Source organism: Phocoena phocoena, chromosome 7 (assembly GCF_963924675.1).
Source record: "Phocoena phocoena chromosome 7, mPhoPho1.1, whole genome shotgun sequence".
NCBI classification, from domain to species: domain Eukaryota; kingdom Metazoa; phylum Chordata; class Mammalia; order Artiodactyla; family Phocoenidae; genus Phocoena; species Phocoena phocoena.
Window position 1 is genome coordinate 33105579 of NC_089225.1, and position 23158 is coordinate 33128736.

The following is a 23158-nucleotide window of genomic DNA, read 5'->3' on the forward strand; positions in this document are numbered from 1 at the left end:
ACCACTGACTTATAGGCAGAAGACGGGAAAATCCTTCTTGTTGGACTCTTACTGGCCCAAGAGAAAAAGCTTCCAAATACCTAAAGAAATTGATATCAGGGTTTTCCCCCCGAAATATGTCCCAGCCAAATCTTTCCACAGCGAGAACCATCAATAGCTAGCAAACCCTAGCTAAGTTAAGAGAGACATGAAATAGGTTTCCAATGCCTCTTACATAAATTTGAACACAGAATCAAGGATCACAACAGAGCTGAGGAAAGCCTCTAAAATGAGACTAAAATATACCAACAGAAAGAATAACTTAGAAAACACAGAGCACGCAGGGAGAAATAAACCTCAAAACAAAACTTTAAATCCATAAAGAGAAAAAAAATACCAGAATGCTTTGGAAAAAAATACAAAGATCAAAAAAAGGTATTCAAAATTAAAAATATGATAAGAGAAACAGAAGTTTCAAGGCTTGAAAAATCAAGTAAATTTCCCAGAAAGTGAAAAGCAAAAGACTGGAAAAAGATGAAAAATGGGAGAAAATAAACAGGTCCAGGAGTACAATATCTAATTGCAGTTACAAAAAACACAGAGGCAAGGAAATTACAGAAAATGTATCAGAAACTTTCTCAGAGCTGAGGCATACAGGTTGTCAGACTGAAAGAATACATGAAATGCACAGCAAAGTAGATTTCTATAGACTCATAAGTCACCTCACATTACTGTGACGTTTCAGAACACTGAGTAAAACAAAGAGAAGATTCTATAAGTTTCAGACAAAAAGGTTGTAGATGCTTCCATAGGGGAGAAGTAAAGTGCAGTGTTAAAAGTAAGAATGGCTTCAAACTTTATATCAAACACTACGAGTTCCTTCTCAAATCCGAAGAGAAACATTACCAATTTAGAATTCTACATCCAGTCAAACTAACAGGGTACAGTAAAGACATTTACAGGAACATAATGCCTCACAACATTTGCCTCTAAAATAACCAATAAATTTTTGAAAAAAATGCTCAACCCCATTAATAACCAGGATCTGCAAATTAAAACAATAACCTAAAGCTACCTTCATCAGGTCGGCAAAAACAAAAAATATCAATTGTTATGAAAACTGTAGAAAAAAGGATTTATCATACATTGTTGGTGGGAGTCTAAATTTATATATTCACTTTGGAAAGTTTGGCATAATCCACACTCTACAGAAATGCATGCTATGTACATGAAATGCATGTGTAAGATAATTCACAGAAGCATTATTTCTAAGCACTAAAAACTGGACACAATCCAAATGTCCACAATACTACACTAGTTAAATTAATTGTGGTTTATTCATAAAAAGACTTACTACACTTACTATACTATAAACATTACTATACAACAATGAAAATATGTGAACTAAAGCTGTTAACAGGATTAAAAATTTCAACATGGGAGAAAAACTATACATAACATAATTCAATTACATATAGGTAAAAAACAGGCAAAATTAATGTATATTGTTTAGGAATGCTGACAAAGGTGGGTAAAAAATACTTGAAATAAAAGTAGGAAATCATTACCATAAAAATCCAGACAATCCCAATTAACCTTTGGGTGTGGTGAGGAGAGAGGAATGAATAAGAATGAATGGGGGGTGGGGAGAGGGTGTCAGCAATGTTCTAATTCTTCACTTTGGTGGTGATTACAGTGTTCACTTTATAATTATTCATGATACTGTACATCTACGATTTGTGCATTTTTGCACATTTTGTTCACTTTATTTCTATTCATTATACTGCATATCTATGATCTGTACACTTTTTTGCACATTTAGTATTTTGCCATAAAAAAGATTTAAAAATTGTTATCTAAGGCACTTTTATGGCTCTGCTATAATTTTTTTCTGTTCTAAAGTGGCAAACATTTGGTTCCAATATAGACAAAACATTAAGGCACAGGAGTCTAGTTTTTATTCCATTTGACAACATTACTGCACACACTGAAAGTGGTAAAAGCACTACTCGATGCATAAATAGAATCCACTGTCAAAACACACAAGAGAAATAAGTAGGAACTTTAACTGAGTACCCTAAAGGAACCACCAGAATTAAATAATATCAACACAATAAACATGAGGAATTTCAGATTCTCGGTCTTAAAAGAAACTATATATGGGTCATAATCTTTCAAAGCACCTTTACAATGGAAGATAATTGAAAGACTAGAATGGCTTTAGTTATGATTATATGGACTGAATGTGAAAAAGAAACGGTGCTACTCTACTAAAAAAAAACTTTATTAATGAAAATCCATGAATCCTTTCTTAAATATTCTTAATTAACATAAGGGAAACTATTTCCAGCAAAAATAGTAGCATCTAGTTGAGAAACCAAAGGCTCTAAATCCGAGGCTAATAACCAAAGACACATAAAATACCTTTTTAAAAAATCTGTTATCTACACTACAGAAAGGGCAAACTTCGATGATGTCCCTTCTCTCTCAACCACGACACACACTATCAAGGGTTACACAATCTCACATGCCCTTCTGAGAACAGCCACAGGCGTTGTGTTGCGGCAGCAAGGCAAGACAAGGAGGGAAGTTCCACTGAAGAACTCCCAGCTTGCTCCCTCCCCAAAGCCTCTCCAGAATTCCAGGGAGGTCAGCCAAGTAAGGGCTGCTGGTCCTCACACCCCATATAAACACTGCGTCTAATGCCAGAAGTTGTCAAAATTCACACAGCTTGTCTCTCTCCCTGGACAGGTGCCCCGCTCTGGGCTGAAGAAGCAGTCACCAGAGTCATCTAATGAGGCTCCTGAGATCCCATTCCTCTCTTACACCTGGACCATCACATTCCTCACCATCCCCGGGGTGTAGTCACCACCTGCCACAGATCTACTCTCATCAGGACGCCAGACGCTCGTCAAGCATTCGTCGCCGGCTGGCTCACAGGGAAGCCACAAGACGGAAGGAGCCCGCCTAGTTTCTGGCCTGCCAGGCCTAGACAAGCCTGCCCCCCTTCCCGCATTCCCAGTCTCCACACCCTTCCGTCCTCCCCTTTTCGATTCGCCTTTCGCCACTGGCGCCCACGGCTTTCGTTCTGAGGCCTGCCTACGCCATGTTACCTCTCACGGAAAAGCCTGCCCTTATCAGGGCAGAGCAGGATTCTGGAGAAGGCAGGAATCCCTTCACTTGCTCCTCTCGCCGCGTTCCCTATTCCGCTTCACCTGCTGCTGCCAACGTTACACCAAGACTCCCGGCATGCCCTGCGCAGGCACCGCCTCTCCCCTCCCGCCCCCCCCCCCCGCACAAACACGTGATCTCCTTTCGCCTCCGTCCACGCCCACTTCCGTTTCTCCACTTTCCCTTAGGGGTGGGGGAGGGGACTGGGGGTGTTAAAGAGTAGCGACTTCCTCCCACTCCCCGCCCCCGCCTCTCTACCCGCCCCCCACCCCGCTACAATGTCTTCCGGGTCGCGATCGCCTCGGAGCCTTCTGGGAAACCATCTCATTTCCTCCCCTCCCCCTCCTCCTGCCTTCAACCAACCAGCCTCCCGTCAGAGAGAGACATGCGCAGTGAGTGCCTCCCGTCTCTTCTACCCGAACCCCCCCTCCCCCCCCCAAGCAGAGAGACCCCAGCAGCAGCAGCAGCTGATGATGAAGAGAGAGGCAGTGGCAGAGGGGGGGCACCTTTTATTTCTATTTTTAAAGGGACAGGACACTAATTTTACCCCACTTCAACCTTGAATTGAGGGGGGTGGGGGGAAGGCGGCTGAGTTCCTTCCCCCACCCTCCAGCCCTGAGACCTGAGAGGGGGATTGAGCCTGAGAGAGAAGGAGAAGGAGTTTCTTCTTCTTCAAAAATCCCCCATCCACGACTCCTACCCCCTCACCCCTCCACTAGCCTCCCTCCCGAGCCCCCTCCATCCTCCTCCTCTTTGGCCGTGAAAGGAGAGAAAGAGACCAAAAGCCTCTTAGCAACACAGACCCTTCTCTGCTGCTGCTGCTGCTGCTGCTGCTGCTGCTACTGCTGCTGCTGCTGCTGCTGCTGCTGCTGCTGCTGCTACTGCTGCTGCTGCTTGGCCCTGGCTGGAGACATCTCACTACACCCGGGAGCAGCCACTTCCCCAGCTCTCCTCCTCCTTCGCCTCCTCCTCCTCCTCCACTCCCCCCCCTTTATTACCCTTTGTGTCATCCTCCACAGCTCCAGGGAACGCACTCAAAAGTGGGGGGCAGGAAAGGTAAGTGTGTCTGTGGGGGCTTCATTGCCTTCCTCTGGCTCTGACTTTAACTCCGGGGCAACAGTAGCACCAAACCACATACGCAGTGGAGCTCCGGGGTGAGGAGGGGGTGGTGCTGGGGGGGCAGTGAAGGAGGGGCTGGAGTGGGGAGGGGTGTGTGAGGTGGGTGCCCATCCTGTCAGAGTAGGAAGGGCACTTTTTATTTTTATTTGCTGTTGTCAAAAGTGGTTTCTCTCCTCTAGCTAACATCTGATTGTGTCTTGCTCCAGTGGGGGAGAATACAAAAACAACCCCCTCCTTCCTCCAATGAGGCGCCAGGGAAAGAGACAGAAAGAGGCACACTTTCTAGATGTCACTTTAAAAAAAGCATTTGGAGAGCTTTTTTCCTTTTTCCCTAGGAAAAGCTCTACTGCATTTGTTTCTGAGTGGGAAAATGTCGGGATCTGGATTGTATCGGAACTGCTTATCCATTTGTAGACCTGAGTGTTTTACCCGTTTTGGTTCTGTGTGATTTGGATATTGACTTCAGTGTTGGAACAGACTTGATTGGTTTTTGCTTTCTGGGTTTAATTTTCCTTTTTTTCATTTTGTCTGACTTGCATAGAAAATTTCAAATTTTTGGTTGATAGAGGCCTTTGGTTAGGTTTTGACTTGTATTATTGCTTTTTTTGTTAAATGTTTGTTTCATATATCAGCATATAAAGTTCAAAGCTTAAAATGCTTTAAGTTTTAATACCACTGGTTTTGTTTCTCCCTATATATGTTCCTGGTATTTATTTTACATAAGATGAAAATATTATCTGTTTCATAATTAATCTGGGTATTTTTCTAATCTTTGTAACTTGCCTGAACAAGTAATCCCCATTGAAAACTTTTATGTTGTTCTGGCTTCATAGAAGGCCAAACCTCTCCATCAATAGTTTGCTGGATTGGTACCACTTTCAGTTTTAACTGAATTATTTATTTACTGTTGTAAATTGAGATGAGTTTTTCATCTCTTGGGGGTACTGAACCAAACTGCTCACTATATGTGAAAGGAGACAAATTTCTAAAATATGTTTTCATGAGTCAAAGAAATCATGATGTTGTAGTTAGAATATGCATTGTAGTGAGATATTAATTGAAAGATAAATCTAAATTTAGTTTTATAGAGTAACAGTCTTGATAAAAGTATTCTTCATTTTTACTTGGTATGTTCTTAGTGAATGGTTTTCAAATTCAGTACTGTATTTGATTTCAGAAATGCTAGAAAGTATATTTCTGATGTAGGCCTTTTACTAGGGCTTACATTGCAAAGTGGAATTTTGTTTCATATGTACATTTCTTTATCCTTTCCTTAAAGATGGATGCACACATTCACACACACACACATTCCCTTTCACTCTCTCTCTCTCTCTCTCTCACACACACACACACATACACACACACACACACACACACACACACACACACCCTTTTTTGAAACTGCATTGGTATCTCTGATCCCATAATTTATGTCAGCAAAAAATATTCTGCTGTAAAGTAGCAATTTTGTGATCAGACTGGCAATGTGAAAACAGCAATTTGATCAACTAGAAAGGATTGAAGAAAAATAAATCTAGAAGGATATTTGACATAAATATTAGAAAGACATGATAATACTTTTAATTTTTTGTTTTCTTGATGGTAAAGCCAAAACACAATATACTTACATTTTACTGACAGAAGAGCATTGCATATGTAGAAACTTGTTCTGTAAAATTTTAATTACCAACTGTGTGCAAAAGTAGACATTTACACACGGGGAGAAAAAAACTGTGTAGCAGTAAACAACATGGTCCTATTTCCCTCCTTTCTGTTATAAATTTGAACAATTACTTACCTTCCTCTGAGGTGTAATTGGTGCACTTAAGCAGAAATCTGTGCCAAGTTCAAGTTTGTCTCCCAATAATACTATTCCAGGTCCACCTAGGATTTCTTGTCCCCACCTTAATACCTCAGGAACCTTAACATAAAAGATGGAAAGTAGAACTTAGTGAAGAAATCACTTAAGTAAAGCGAATTGTGTAGGTAACTGGGGTGGTAATTTCCTAGTAGGCAGCTGAGTGAAAATTTACAGCTTGATTATAATACCTTTACTTCCTTTCTGTTTTCCTTTGAAAACATTTCTTATCCACCACCCCCCAGGGTAACCCTATATGGTTTGAAGATTCCAGACCTCCTCTAAGTTGGATAATGACTTACCTTTAGGAGTCTGTTTATTTTCATTATGGCTTATTTTTTAAGTATTAAGATATATTTTAGAATTGTAATTTTCAACTTGGTGATATATTGGAGGTCACTTTATCCAACTCTTCATTTTCCATATTGCTGAAGTTCAGAGAGTTTGAGGAACTTGTGCATAGTTCCAAGGTCTGTAAGTGGATACACATGGACCAGAGAACTCTGGTCTCTTGACATTCACTGTGCTACACTACCTTATATTCTTTTGTCAGGAATGAAACTTGTGCACAGTTCTGTGTATGGCACTTAAGGGTTTTATATGGGGGCCTATACTAAGAATATTAAGGCAAATAGCTCTAAAGCCATAATTTTGTCCATTTATAATTCAGTAATTTGTTGTTGATTTTTTAGGAGATACTGATTTCCCTCATCTTGGATTATTACTATTTTGAGAATTATTTCAGCTTTCCCTAATGCTTATTTTTCCCCCGCACTTCCAATTAATCAATGAATACCCTTCTTACTCTTGTATTAAAGATATATATATATATATATATAAATATAAAGAATGCATATTGTATTATAAATGTTTACTTGTGATTCATGCTTTATGAACTGCTTAAGTAAGACTAAAGATTTTTTTCTTGTTAATATTTATATACCTTACAGCACAGTGTCCGGTACACAGTAGGCCCTACTGCTTGTTTGTCATAATTGTTATTAGAGTTAGGCATATTTGAATTTCTTGACTCTCAGATGTAGAATTTCTTCCTTTTCTTCCATTTTCCTTTCCTTCCTGCTACAATTTATTCACTACCACGAATATTTTTTTTCTTTATCTTAACTGTGGTTCTCACTTTTTCTAATAGCCAATTTAAATCCTGTTAACAAATAGTACTCATAAAAAGTGAAAACATATTCTGTACAGGATGCAATTTGACAAAAGTGATTTATTTTAAATAAGAGATGATTAAAAAAACTCCAATTAAGAATGTACTAGCAAATGTTCAGGATACATTTAAATTTTATTTCATTGAGTAACTGGTACAATAGGTTACTGGAATGATTAGGCTGCTTTTACTATCTCTATAAAGCAACTGATACTTAGGTGACATGTTTCCCTGACTTTGCTTTTTCAGTCCTTACCCAGACAATTATCAACTTTTCAGTTTTCTATGGATATGAACATTTATTGCTAGTCATCAGTGGGACCCCAGGAGGTCAGCCAGAAGGCCTATGTCCAGCTTATGTACTTTTGCAAACTTGTCTGTATTTTGAATGTATGTGCAAAACAGATTGTACTTAATTATTCATTAAACATATTTTGAGCATCTACTGTATGTCAGGTACTCTGCTAGGCATCTGAGAAACAATGCCTACAAGTCACTACAATTTAATGTGAAGACATACCTTAATTGTATTCCACAGGCAAATTGGTCATATCTTTATTTGATGTCTCTGCCTAAATAAATTTTATTAACTAAATGGATACTGTTAGGTGGAAAAATGCATGTTTAAAAAGTTTTCATCAGTAAATTTAAAAGTATACTAGAGAGAAAGAGATTTCCTGAATTTCCTTTGCTCTTATATACCTCTTAGAATAATATTGATTCACAATTTTTAAAAAGGAGGGGATCCCCTGCTGGTACATTATCTTGTGAAGGTATATAGACTTCTGAGGGTCAGTCAATTCTGATCTCTGTTACATTCATTCTTAACTTTCTATATTAGTAATAATTATACTTACCAATTATTATGAGTGCCTAGCACTGTGATAAATATTATCAATCTCAGTCAGCCCTTACAGTGATCCTGTTAACTTTTTAACATTGTCCCCATGTTATAAATGAAGAAACCTGTTACTGACAAAAAAGGAATTTTTCATGTAGCAGCAAAATATTCCATCATAGTAAATTCATGACACTTTCTAATTAAAAACAGTCACAATAAAGAGTTTTTATCAGTCAGTAAGTATGCTGGTAAACATTAGTAAAATTATGGCCCCAATAGCTTATTGACAGAGCAATGGAAAATTTGTAAAAATTTATAAGGACAGGAAAACAAACCAAAAAATCCAATCCTTTATCAGGTACATAGATGCAGGCCAGTGTGCAACTTGAAATAAAATATACATAAAGTCAGTCTTCTCTTTGTATGGCAAAAATGACATTTAGACCTACATATTGAACTTCCTTTGTCTTGCATGGAGTTAAATTTAGTATCTTGTTTCATGAAGTTTGGAGGTTCCAACAATTTGTGACCCAGTGAATATTTACTCTAAAAATTTTTATATAACTGTTGATAATGGAAAACCTGTAAATAAAGGGGAGTTTATATTGCCTAATGTTTTGATGTGTATATATACATACTTTCTGGACCTTCTATCTTACAGTATTTTCATAATTATTACATCAAGTATATATGATTAAGTTTAATGTACTCTTTTTAGTATTGCTTAAAGTCAAATTTTTTTAGTATAAGAATGGACAACTTGTTGGATTCTCTAGATGCCTAAATTATTATATAGTTGTTCTTTAAAGCAGCTACTGAATTAAGATACTTTTTGATCCAGCTAATCAGAGTTGATTTTTAACATCCTTTGCTTTTAAGAGAAAAGGGTAATTTTTTAAAATTCTATTTTATTAATCGAGTAACTTCCATATCCATCCTAAGTAATGCAATTCATCTTGTATGCTTACATTGACTCTGTTATCCTATAAACGTTAGGCCAAAGCATTATGACCTGTAGAGTTTGGAAATATTTTTAAATGCTAAAGAACTGTTCTGTGTCATCTATTATTCTTCAGAAAGGAATGTTTATAACATGTGATTTCTTGTTTTTAAACCGATCTGAATAATTGGTGGGATTGCATAAGTCTGTGATCCTAAATAATCTCCTTAGATAACCTAAAGGTAATTCAGTTAAAAGTAGAGATTCTAACTCTTAAGCATCTCTGTTTGAGGTATTTCTATATCATGTAAGATTTTAGAAGTTGGAATGACTCAGTATAACTCTTCAGAGAGACAAGGTGCAAGCCAGGCCTAACATATATTAAGGTATATCTTCTAATGTAGCTAGACATAACAGAAAAGAAAATCACTAATGATATCATACCTGGTGAAAAGCATATACTTCATTCAAAGTTGGTTGTGAGTAATTCTGATTTGAGTCCTTATTTCACTTGACCTATATAACCTTTTCTTAGAGAAGTTGTAATTAAATTCTGTGATTTTTCCATGTATTCAAAGCTATTGTTTTCTATACACCCAGTTCAGAAGTGTCTACTAATCTGTTTACCACAAATTAACTTAATCCATACATTCTTAATATTACTAGTATCTAAAAATAATAATCTAGGCTCACTGGTGTTGGGGGAGGGAAGTATTCCACTTTCAACAAAAGAAAGTATTGATTTTCAAATAGCTTCTTTACTTGGGATATACTGATCTAAAAAATAGCTGCTATGTAAAGTAAAAAGGATTTTTATTTATTTGGAAAGTAAATATAAAATTTACCATTACTGAATGTTAAGCGACATCAAAATATTTAGGAAATCAATTACATGTTCCAGTAATGACAGAAATTTAGAGGCTGTTTTTTTAGCATTATTCTAAAATCATTTTCCTTCTTCCACATTTGTCACACAGGAGTTTGTGCTGAAGGATTTCTTGGCCATTTTAGAGACTGTAATCTAGTTAAAAGGTTTGTTTATGCTTCCCATCTCTGTTCTGCTGATGGTATTAGAATGCAGGCCAGAGCCAGACATCTAACTGTTTATAACATTCAAACTTCAATTAAAGCTACAGTGTTCTGTTCACTATATATCAGAAAGCTCTTACCAGATGCAAATACCGCCAGTAATAATGGCAATGATTTTGTGTAGCCATAGGCTTTCCTAAATCATGCCACTCCTTATGAATTCCTTTTTCTTATTTAGGAAGTATTAACATTTAATTATTTCATAGAAGTCTAAAAATGAAGCTTTTTTCATTCTAAAATTAGTATAGCATTTCCTTCAACAATCGTTTTTGATAATAAAACCTAGCAGCTTATATTATTGCATATCTTATTAAAATGATCCAGTTTAGCTTTTTTAACATTAGTAAATTCTTAGTTAAGTGTTAGTTTGCTATCCAATTGATTTGACTCCTGTTTCTAGTTTGAAGAATATAACAATATTTTGTCTATTAGAAAACAAAAGCAGCAATCACATTACTACAGTATTTTTATATGTATGAGAGGGGACTAGATCCACATAATACATATTTTAATTTAATCTTATGTTGCCTTTCTGGTCTGCTGCTCATACTGTTTGTGGTTTCTATGTTTAAGTACATTGATAAACTGTTTTTAAAATTTTTTAAGCTGTTAAGAATTATCTGAAAATATTTTTTCAGCAGCTTCTCTGTTGTAGTTTACCTCAGTGAGTCAGAAAATGAATTGTGTGTGTGTCTAATTTTTCTAATTAGTAGGCAAATTTCCTATCTTACATTGCTTTTGCTTTTTATAAAACTAAATTTTAGTTTTTATTAATTTTAGACCTTGATTTATTAAATGTATATATTCTTTATGTATATACATATATTTTTTATTAAAATATAAATTTAAAGGAGATTTAAACATTTCAGGAATGATGAAAAATTAAATTGAATGAAAACTTGCTAAAATGCTTTTAATTAAGAAACATTACAGTGGAAAAAGCTGTATTTCTCATTTTCCTTGGCATTGAAAGTAATGATCCTTTTATTTTGGGATTATTATAGGGTAGAAAGTTAGGAAAGACTACCTGTGGTATCTAAAGATAAGCGCTAACAACAACCATGCAAAATTTGACTTGTAGGCTAAAAACCTGGAAGGATCTGTAAGATAAGCTAAGTTGAAACCAAGTCACAAAATAATGTGCACAGTATGATCCCATTTGTGTGAAAAAAAATACATACAGGTTAATATACATACAACATATAAGAATATATATATTTACATACATATAATATAATTTTGTATATCTGCATATATATTTATAAAATTAAAAATTGTGTAAAATATATGCCTTATATTTTTGTAAATACGTTAAGAAATGGTCTGGAAAATACGTACCAAATTGTATCCTTAGTTTATAGAAAGTATGTATGTGGGATGCTGGAAGGTTGAAGAACTCTTCCTGTTTTGCATACTTTAGTATTACTGGGATTTTTTTTTTTTTTTAAGAATAAGCTCATATCCATGTAGTAATTTTATAATGGAAAAATATACTTACATATTAAAGGATTCAGAAAAAGAATGACCCAGGAAAATTGCAGTCCTAGCCCCTAATTGTCACATTAATATATCTCTTGACTACCTTGAAGAGAATTGAGTATTGGCCAACAATCATCATAGCTTGATACAAATAAAGTCTGTTAGACTGATCTAATCTAACAGGGTGAAAAGCCTAGTCACTTGAGGCACGAACAATGGATGTAATCTATCCTGATTTTTAAATATTTTGCTTCTTATTGCAAAATGCATTTCTCACTATCTTGGGAAAATACAGACTGGAGAACCAGTGGTGAGGACTGTCAGTCTTAAAGTGGTAGACAGTAAATTAGTTTCAGTCTGAGATAAGATACAATGTATGGGCCTAAGATAGACTTTTGTTATTTTAATCAGTGATCCAAATTATTGTATGCTCATTCAGAATACAGATGGCATAGTCACTTAACATTTTTATGATGTTTTCCGTATTTAGATACTGGTTTGAATAAAGACAAAAATAAAACAGGAGGTTTTAAGATTAAGTCCTTTTTTTTTTAAGTGACTGAAACTTGTACTTGAAAAACACTTCAGGAGCCTTTGTAAAATAACATCAAACTCAGTATGTAAACATGCAGAGTAAAGAAGCAATTAGAATTCTGTAGAGTTAATCACAGTGGCCTTCCTGGGAGGACATGAGTTAATCAGAGTTTAGGTAGAGGAGAGATGCTAGGTTGGCACAGAAGAGAGTAATTCAAGTAAAGACAAAGCTTCCAATGGGATAAGGGGATGGGGACGCTTCTTTTTACTAGTTTGAAAGCTAGGATTAAAATTCAGAATAAAATAATAATTAAAATTCAGAATATGTAGGGGTCATTGACTTGGTGTCAATATTTCCCAGAATGCAGGTCAGAAAAGGAATAGGGGACAAAATAACTTGCATAAAAAATAAGACAATGAATAGTTGTTTGCAATTATGACTGGAAAATCCGTCAGAGTCTGAAGCAAGTGTATTGTGAATATGCGTTGGAAATGAAACACTATAGTTAAAATAGGAAAATTTTATCCAAGGATACTGAGTTTCTTTTTCCCTTCATAATTAAAATTCATACTCAGGTTGGTCTCTAGGATCAGTAGTAAATAGTACACAATTGAAACTATAAATCTTATATATAAATAAATTCTAAAAATAGCAAAAAGATACAGCTTACTTTTTCTCCATTTACTTTATAAGGTTTATGTGCATTTAATTTGTTTCCAGCTGGCCCCATCATGTAACTTACCATCCCACCTACCCCCTACCACTATGTACTGAACTTTTTTTTTCTGAAAAATGGGAAGTTTCACAAGTTCTATAAAATATGACTCTGTATTTTGTTTCATCCAAAAAGTCATGAAATATTTTCTTTCAAATCCATGTAGGGGTCATTGACTTGGTGTTTATCTTTTTTTTTTTTTTTAATCAGTAGTTAGTCAATGTCTTCCTTCAACAAATGTAGGTTGACACCTGTTACGTGCTCACTGGAATCGTGAGGAAAAATAGACATGGATCTTGCTCTTCTAAACTGAAGTCCTAGAAATAGGGAAGGATAGTAATCAAATCACATAAATAAATGCAAGTTGAAACTGTTTCATTTGCTGTAGAGAGGTACATGGTATTTAATATGAGGCCTTTTAGGAGGATAATTAATCAATTAGTGGGACCAAGGGAAGCTTTTGTTTTGTTTTGAGAAACTGTTTAGTTAGCTGAAATTTTGATGAATTTGAGTTAACTTGATCAAGAGAGAGAAAAAAGTTTTGTGGACGGAAGGAACAGTATGTACAAAGGTCCTGATGGGGGGATGTGGAGCATAGTACCTAATATTAAATGAAGGTCAGAGTGACAGAAGCTAAGAACTAGAGAGTGTATGGTAAGAAGTGATGCTAAGGAGTTATGTAGAAGCCAAATTGCAGTATGTTGTAGGCCAAGATTTTCTTAGCCTTAGGGTTACTATTTAAACTTAGACTAATATTCTTTATACTCAACACAAAAGCTTACTACCACAGTTGACCCTTGAACAGCTTGGGGGTTAGGGATGCCAACCCTTCAAGCAGTCAAAAACCTGAGTATAATTTATAGTTGGTCTCATTATCTGCGGTTCCTCCGTATGCGAGGATTCAACCAATCGCAGATCGTGTAGTACTGTAGTATTTACTATTGAAGAAAATCTGTGTATAAGTGGACCCACATGGTTCAAACCCCTGTTGTTCAAGAGTCAACTGTACTTATAAAAGGGTTGTTAAGGAGTTCATTTTTATTTCAGTTTAAAACTCATAACGCTTTTTCCCGTAAAATCATTGTTGTAGTGGTCAGGTCTCCTAAAACCCCTTTAACAATGGAAAGTAGTGAATATTATGTTGTGCCCTAAACATACCTAGGTGGAAGCTAGAAAAGAAAAGCATAAAAGGGGATTACATTGATGTCTGTATGTGCTCAAGAGAATGTCCTGGGTGTGATTGACTATGTTTGAATAATGAAGAAAAAGAATATGTCTGCAAGTATACCAGGCTGCTGTAAGAGATCATAGGAAATGATTGTCACATTCAGTTGGACAACTTGAGTGGACCCTCAACTGGCACCTGGATATGAAACAGTGTCATGTCTGCAGCGTACCAAGACAGAGAAAGTAGAAGACATCACATTCACAAATTGTTCCAATCTTGACATATTTGTGTCAACATATTGGAACACAAAATTTTTTTAACTTCTTTTAAGAAAAGCAGAATTGCAAAATGGTAACGATACAATGCCAACTTTATTTTGGTTTTTTTTAGAGTAATTCATACAGTCAGAAGTAATTATAAATTACTAAGTTATGTTAACTATTTCAGGCCTCTGTGTTAGCCTTGAAAATATTGATATATCTCCCTTGGAGTAGTACTTTTAAAGACAAAGTTAAAGAAATTTAACTTTTGATTCTTATTTTCCATTTAACTTAGAACATTGTCAATAAGATATTTTCATTTCTTGTACATTTTAAGCCTCTTTGAACACCAGTTTCTGTCTGTATTAGTAAACAATCTAATTAATAACTAAAACTTCAAGAAATGCCCCAAGTATTAAGAACATTATAAAAAGATGGATAAGTTACTTGAATTTTATTAAGACCAAAATATCACAAAATGTGTTAAATTATAAGAAAAAGGCAAAATACATGCAAGCATTTGCTGAATAGACAGGGTACATCACATTACTCGTGGTTGATGAATTCTGCCAATGCATCATCCTTCATCAGGTGATCTTGAACTTTGTGGCATTCTCAGGTATGACTTTTAAAAGATTAATATCTAAAATTAAGAACTACAGAATTGAGTTTAGTGTTTATTTATTTACTTATGTATTTGATTTTTTACTTATTTATAAAACATTCTAAATGAGACAGTATCACTAGCATTGCTTTATTTTACTACAGTGTCTAGTAAACTACTGATGATTCATAGACCATAAGTATTTGGGAAGCTCATTAGTGTTTGAAAAGACAGTTCACTAAATGTAACTAATAACTCTAAGAGGTCATCATACCTTCTAAACAGAATTGAAGACTCATCACTTGGGAATTATTCCGTGATTGATGTGTTCCCTCTGTTTTACAGCTTTCTACTTGTCTGTCTGTCAAAGTATATTCCAGAGATCCCTAGTTCTGTGATAAGTTAATAGGCATGATCCCTCTACCTCCAGGAAGGTTTCTTCATCAAAGTTTAGAAAACATGATTGAAGAATGCTGAATAGGATTGTTTTACTGCAGTAGTAATCACTCACATTTATTGAGTGCTTACTTTGTGCTAAGCATTTTACATACATTATCTTATTTAATCTTAACAACCAGAAAAAACATTCCGAGGAACACACTTAAGGAAGTATTTCCTCACAGCTTGTATGCACCTGTGCAAGAACTTCTGTTAAGAATGTAAAAGTGAGACAAATACCATTTTCTGTTGTTAAAATCCTACAACTTTGGGAAAGAAAGGTTATGAAATTTATCCTTAAAATTAAATGTTGAACTTAATAGTATGTTTCTATACTCTTCTAACCACTATATTCACAGATGATCAGTGGTAACCATTATACTCTTTTTATAAATAGGGAACAACCTTTATAGTTTCAGAGACATGCCTAGGTTTAAACACGGGCTGCATATACTGACTACTGTAGTATTCAACCTTTGGTGAGCTGTTATGGTTCTGAACTTTAGTTTATCTGTAAAAATTAGTATAGTGATGCATTTCTCACAGAGTTGTGACTATTAGATGATAGAGTACTGAGTGCATATAAATTCCTAGCATGTTGTGGACATTTACTAAAACTTGGCTTCCTTTCCTTTTCCTTCTCTGCTTCTTCTATTAGTAATCATGTTTTAGAATCTTTGTGAAATTATATATACATTAAATTTTTAAATTGTTTACCTTTTTAAAAAAATAAATCTGTTACTCCTAAAACTACTTTTAAGACTTTCCTGAAATTCTACAAATGAGGGCTTGATTTACTCCGTCTTTTTGCTATTCTGTACTTTGCTAATAAAATGGGCACCTATAAATGTTGTTGAACTCAGATATTAGAGAAATTTAAATAAATGGTCACAATTCATTAATGTAGGTATTCTACTGGTAGCTTAAGCTGTGCTTTTGGTAATTCTTAGTAAGTGAAGTAGTATTAAATTATTTCCTTTTTTTTGGCCTTAATTACCCCACATTAAACAGGCAATATTGCAAAAAGGTTAAGAGCCTGGACTCTAGACCACCCTGAGGTGGGCACAATTATTACATGTGTTTTACTGATGAGGAAATTGAGGCACAGAATGGCACATAGTTAAGTGGTAGAGATTTGAATGTATATATATATATATGTATATATATATATATATATATATATATCACCTTTAAAAATACCTCGAATTTCCTGAGTGCCATAAAAGTGTTAACTGTTAATAGTGATTATATGTATTATTTGTATATTGTAATATGGAAAAAATTGTGACTAACATTTTTTTAAACGTTTTATTTTATATTAGAGTATAGTTGATTAACAATGTTGTATTAGTTTCAGGTGTACAACAAAGTTATTCAGTTATACATATACATTACATATACATATATCTATTCTTTTCCAAATTCTTTTTTTTTTTTTTTTTTTTTTTGCGGTACGCGGGCCTCTCACTGTTGTGGCCTCTCCCGTTGCAGAGCACAGGCTCCGGACGCACAGGCTCAGCGGCCATGGCTCACGGGCCCAGCCGCTCCGCGGACCAGGGCACGAACCCGTGTGCCCTGCATGGGCAGGCAGACTCTCAACCACTGCGCCACCAGGGAGGCCCTCAAATTCTTTTCCCAATTAGGTTGTTACATAATATTGAGCAAAGTTCCCTATGCTATTTTGTAGGTCCTTGTTGGTTATCCATTTTAAATATAGTAGTGTGTACATGTCAATCCCAAACTCCCTATCCCTCCCCACTTCCCTTCCCCCCCACCCCGTAACCTTAAGTTTGTTCTTCAAGTCTGTGAGTCTGTTTCTGTTTTGTAAATAAGTTCATTTGTATCACATATAAGCAATATCATACAATATTTCTCTTTCTCTGTCTGACTGACTTAATATGACATTCTCTAGGTCCATCCATGTTGCTGCAAGTGGCATTATTTCATTCTTTTTAATGGTGACTAATATGTTTTGGTAAGAGTCTAATTTGGTAATTTTTCATTTGGCAGAATAAAACAAATTCAGTTTAATTTACAGTTCCTTGAAAAGTGTATGAGACTTTTATGTAGCATTTTTATTTGACAAATTCTTTACATTATTTTTTACTTCTTAATCTTATCATTGAGAGATAGAGGGAAAAAAATCCCTACTGTTTCCCATAAAGAAACTGAGACATAAAGAAAGTTTAGGACCTTTTAAAGCATGGCAGTATTTAAAGTCAGAAAGACTAAAATTAGAATTCAGAATATTCCATGTGCCAGTATGTTGAGCCACACATCTCTGTTCAAACAACAAGCTTATTAGTTGGCAAACTAAATGTTAAAGGTATATTATTTTGTTCGTCAAAACTTTCACTGGCTTGTGTCTCCTTTGGATGTGTCCTCTTACTTAAGGTTGATTGAATGGAAAGATGGTATGAAAAAACAAATTTTGTCATAACTGGGATTAGACTAATTAAAGCTAAGTGGTGGCCTATGTATCCCTCAGGACATGTAACAGTTGAGTATCTTTTTTTAGTTATCAACTGGCTTCCCCTCCACCCCCATCCCTCCACCCTCACCACCCCTGTTTGATAAGCTAGGTGGAAAACTTCTCTCCTATTTCTCATAGTATCAGGAAGTACTGTAGTACTATCGCCTCAATGTGCTTTTCTGAGCCACCTAAAAAACTTAACCATCATTCTTATTTAGTTTCTGTGAAAAGTGATTCCAAGTTTCAAAGAATAAATTATTGTACAATGAACTTTTGAAAACCATTAGGATTATAAGAACAGTTTCTGTTTTTTAGAAAGATATATTAGAAAGACATTTTAAATAGATGTTTGTTTTTTCTCGTTTAGAATATTGCATAGTGTCTATAATTCATCAATTTAAGAAAGTGATGAACAGTTTGGTTGGGATCCAGAAAATAATAAATGGTGATGACCAGAAAACTCAAAACCATCTCTTTAAGAGAGAATTGTAGATGGTTGATTAGACAAATAAGTAATAGAAGACTGTCTAATAGTTGCTTAGGAGGTATTTTATGTAAAATAATTTATTATGAATTTTCTCTTTAAAACTTAAAATTTAGTGTTTTAGTCTAATAGTTTATGGGGACCTCCACCTAAATGCAACTTTTATTATAGAAAACTGAAGAAAGATAACTCTTTATGTGTTTAAAATAGCAAGGTATTGACTCAAAGACACAGTGTCCGTACTGTTTTCCGCATGGAGTAATGTTTAAATTTTAAACAAGTTTTGCAGAATGTTTGCTCTCTCCATATCTCTCTCTCTTTCTTCTCTCTCTTTCTGGTGTTTTCATATATTCATTCTGCCAGTTATTAGGGGCATAGACTCAGGGGGATCCTAATCACCTAATAACCCAGTTTGAAAATTTAAATTATTTTGTGAGTCCTGATGTGATTAAACTACTTTAAGTTTCTAGAAAAAATATCATTATATTTTAAATAATCGTTTTTAAAGTTATGGCTTATGAAAAGGATTATTCTCTTTAAATGAGAATGTTGTGGACACTTTAGAATATTATTAAGACTACCATCAGCTGCTAAGGGACATCAAATCCTGACTCAAGAAAATAGTAATATTTTCATAAGCAGGAATATTTTTCAAAGAGAGAAAAGATGTACATTATTATTTATGTATTCATATTATAGATGCAGTTAGGTAAAGAGAGTCCTAGGATACAAGAAGAATCTCAGGTTTTTCATAGTGTTATAGAGAAGCATAAATACTCATTCAGTTTGTTCTACACATGTTCGATTACTTGCTGTGAGCCAGATATTCAGCAATAAATAAGACAGGTAGGGATCATGGAGCTTAACAGTGGTCAGCTATACAAAGAACAGTTCTTTCAGGTAGCTAGAGAATGAAGATATAAGTTGAGTTGTAAGACAGACCTTTCTAGGTAATAAATACATGTAATTTTCAGCCTCTTAATTTTATTGATGAAGAAATAGAGACCCAGAAAAGGTAAATGATTTATCCAGGGTCATATAGCAAGTGGTATATTTAAGACCAAGGTCCCCTGCCTCCTAGTATGCTTATATTTGCCACTTGGGTTAAAACAGGAAGTGAAAAGAGAAGAAAATAAGACAAAGTGCCTAGAAATTTGGACCAGCCACTTCGACTTGAATGTATTTAATATACTGTGAGGAATTGTACTTTTTAAACTTATTTCTACATGTTTGTTTTCATTTTTGAATTTTTAAAAATTTCTTTTTGTTATCCTTTAACATTTACTGAATGATCTTTCATTTTTGCTAAGTCCATATTTGTACAAAATTTTTAGAAGGGAGCTCTGTGCCCCTGGAAGACACCTATGTTGATGCCATGGTTCCTGAAGCTCTTGTCTATTAGAACTTTTCAGGAGTGTATGTTTCTTTTTCTCAGTGAAGAAAGTTGTTTCTTGAATTTACTTAGCTACAGCATACTTGTTGCTGAAAAAAAAAGAGAAAAGCAGGGGATGGTGGAAGATTAAAGGCACAAGTTTTTCTGGGATGGTTTTGATCTAACACTGGTTTGAAATTCTGTTACTATAGGCTAATTCTGGTTATGTCTGATAAGAAAATACCTTGTAATAAATTATTAAAGGGTATTCCAATCACATATAATGTTTTGACTAAACTAATAGATATAAGGATTTGTAAGAAATTTATATGATTTCATCTTCGTTTCCATTATAATTTTTGTATTTCACTTTCAGTGTTACTGTTTAATTCCTTTAAGTTAACAAGTAGTTTGAATTTTGTTTTTTGTGTTTTTTTTAAAGGATATTAAATAGGAAAACTAGGTACACATCCTAGTAACTTACTTTGACTTAGGGACAGCAAAGCACAATTACAGGATCACAGTTTGAGAAGTAAATAAACTGAAAGTTGAGTCTGCAAAGCTAGACATAGTAACAACAGGAAACATCCCATCTATAATGCATATGGCAAAGGAGAAAGATGGTGCAACAGACTACAGACAAAAATAATAACTGGGAGTTAAAAATGCATATTCTGCTTTACAACCTTAGATCTGTCATCTCAGAAAAAATAATACTGTATCATTCTTCCAGATATAATATGATGATACGGACATACTTTATAAGAAAAATTTTTTTTCCTTGAGTATCTCACTACATATTTATACATTATTTATAGTTAGGGTATAATGTCTTCTGTATGTTTTAAGCTTTACTATTTTTCTGGTATATATCTATGGTTTTGTCTCTTAGGGACACATACTATTTCCACTTTATTGTTGTGCCAGATTTTAAGAAATTTGTTACATGAAAAATTGAACATACAAAGGCTGTAAAGTAAACGGTGAAAAGGTTTCACTGAAGAATTCCTTTAAATAGAAAGCTCTTCTAATGTACTGAAGTGTTTAAAAAGTCATTTCCTACCCTTGGCTAAGAGAAACACAAGGAAACTCAGTGCTGAAATGTCAGAAGCCACTGCTGCTTGAATAGTAATCAGAAATGAGGATAAAGCATTTCTGAAATTTTAATCATAAACTAATGAAAAAGTGTTCTGCATATAGAAACTCCATTTGCATCTAACTTCTGAATATATTCATTTTATCAAGTAAGTTACTATTGTATATTGTGTAATTTTATTATCTTTAAAATTAGTTTGTAGAGTCTATATGAAAATAATATATGGAGTAAGGAGTTTTTATATGTAAAAAAGACATTATTATAGGAGTATCAATTGAGCTAGAGTACTGGCCTATCAGTTATGTTTCAAAATATTTGATACTTAGTTTGGGCACGTGCTGTTGCTACTCTTTTAGTACAAGGGAACTCGATGGTCTGTAATACTGGGCTATTGCCTAGTTTGATTTTTTTTTTTTTTTTTTTTTTTTTTGCGGTACGTGGGCCTCTCACTGTTGTGGCCTCTCCCGTTGCAGAGCACAAGCTCAGCGGCCATGGCTCACGGGCCCAGCCGCTCCGCGGCATATGGGATCTTCCCGGAGCGGGGCACGAACCCGCGTCCCCTGCAACGGCAGGCAGACTCTCAACCACTGCACCACCAGGGAAGCCCATCTAGTTTGATATTTAATCAGAGCACCCTACTGATAGGAAAGTTCATGTCCATCAAACCTGAGCATATAGTATATGTACAGAGTTAAATATCTAGCTTAATGATTCTCTGTTTCTCCAAGTTTGTCATCTAATTAAATAAAACTAACACAGTTAACTTGGTGTATTTATGTATATATATATATATATTTTTTTTTTTTTTTTTTTGCGGTATGCGGGCCTCTCACTGTTGTGGCCTCTCCCGTTGCGGAGCACAGGCTCCGGATGCACAGGTCCAGTGGCCATGGCTCACGGGCCCAGCCGCTCCGCGGCATGTGGGATCTTCCCAGACCGGGACACGAACCCGTGTCCCCTGCATTGGCAGGTGGACTCTCAACCACTGCGCCACCAGGGAAGCCCAGATGTATATTTAATGGTATTCATAATCATTGTTGAAATTCATTATAATTAGGAAAATATGATAGATTATTGCTGTGAACAACAATAATAATAGGTTTTTTAAAAAATACAGTTTTTTCTATTTTATTTGTACAAACTCTAATGTCAGTTTTGGTAACACATACAATGTAATCTTTGTCATATATACATACATTAGTTTATTAATTGTTTACCCCATCCTTAACAAGTTGGCATATTAAAACAATACTTTCATATACGCTTTCTTCTTGGTCTAAGATAGTTCTAGTGAATGCACATTGAAATCATCCAAGGCCAACCTCTAACATTTAAATAATAATCTCTGAAGGTGGGGACTCTAGTATTGTTATTTTTAAAAGTTCCTCAGATGATGCTAAAATGCAGCCAGTATTAAGAATTATTGTTCTAGAGCTAAGATCTGGTGTCTTCAAATTCTCATGCCTTGCTCTTGAGAGATCCTTAAACATCAGGTTCACAGGGGGCTGGAGCACTGATGGCACTGCCGAATCTGGACTCAATAACTTGTCTTGGGTGTGACAGTAGAGTGATGAATTCCTGTGAGGATGGCTTCTGGATCCTCAACTCTAGTTGAGACTAGAGCTCTCTGAGACTAGAGTGAGATAACTGAGAACACTCATCCTGGCTCAACCCAGGGAAGAATTTGGATAGGGACCTTCTGACTAGTCAGGTGAAATTGAAGTGAGTTTTGAAGTTTCAGGAAAGTAATGTTTAAAAGTAATCGATTATATAGCCATTCATGCCTTGAAGTACCTTGAAATGGACCTCCAGAAGAGCCACCACCTTGCCGTCATAAAGGTCTTTCTTAGGGAGAAGGATGAGAACCAGGTATTAACAGCGCTCCCCCTTGTCCCAGCACACACGTGCACTCATGCATGTCATACATAATGCCACCCAGTTATTCTAAAGCGAGTAAGGTTACACATATTTTGTTGTAGAAATTGATTACTGCAGCAGAAGAAGATTCTACCGTGTCTCCACTGCCTTTCTTCTGCTTTCTCTCTACCCTCCCTCTCTCCAAAAGCATAAACAAAAAACTTTTAATACCTAGTGGCTTGTAACTTGACCTTTCTTAAGGGGAATGGACTTTCTCCTTAAATAGTTAGAGATGAAGAACTTAGCGTGGAAACATACATATTGAAATCTTCTCACAGCATAATGTAGTTTTTTAGCAAGTTAAATGTATCTTGAGCTAGTATTTTACTCTGGGAGTGACAGGGATAGAAAAGCTCTGCAACCTAAGGGGGATTGCTCCCTTCCTGGTGTGCTGCTTACCTTTCACTGGGAACAGATAAATAAGATATATACAAAAGTACTATTTAGGG

The 23158-nt window shown here is 35.3% G+C and overlaps 1 protein-coding gene across 1 annotated transcript in view; it reads left to right on the plus strand.

Moving 5' to 3' along the window:
- Nucleotides 1-3418: 3418 nt before the first annotated feature.
- Nucleotides 3419-23158, plus strand: part of MBD5 (methyl-CpG binding domain protein 5) — a 407731-nt gene continuing 387991 nt past the window's right edge. Inside the window, exons 1-2 of the mRNA XM_065880649.1 lie at nt 3419-3542; nt 4170-4206. The gene's annotated coding sequence lies outside the window, so the exon portion shown is untranslated. The remainder of the gene's footprint in view (nt 3543-4169; nt 4207-23158) is intronic.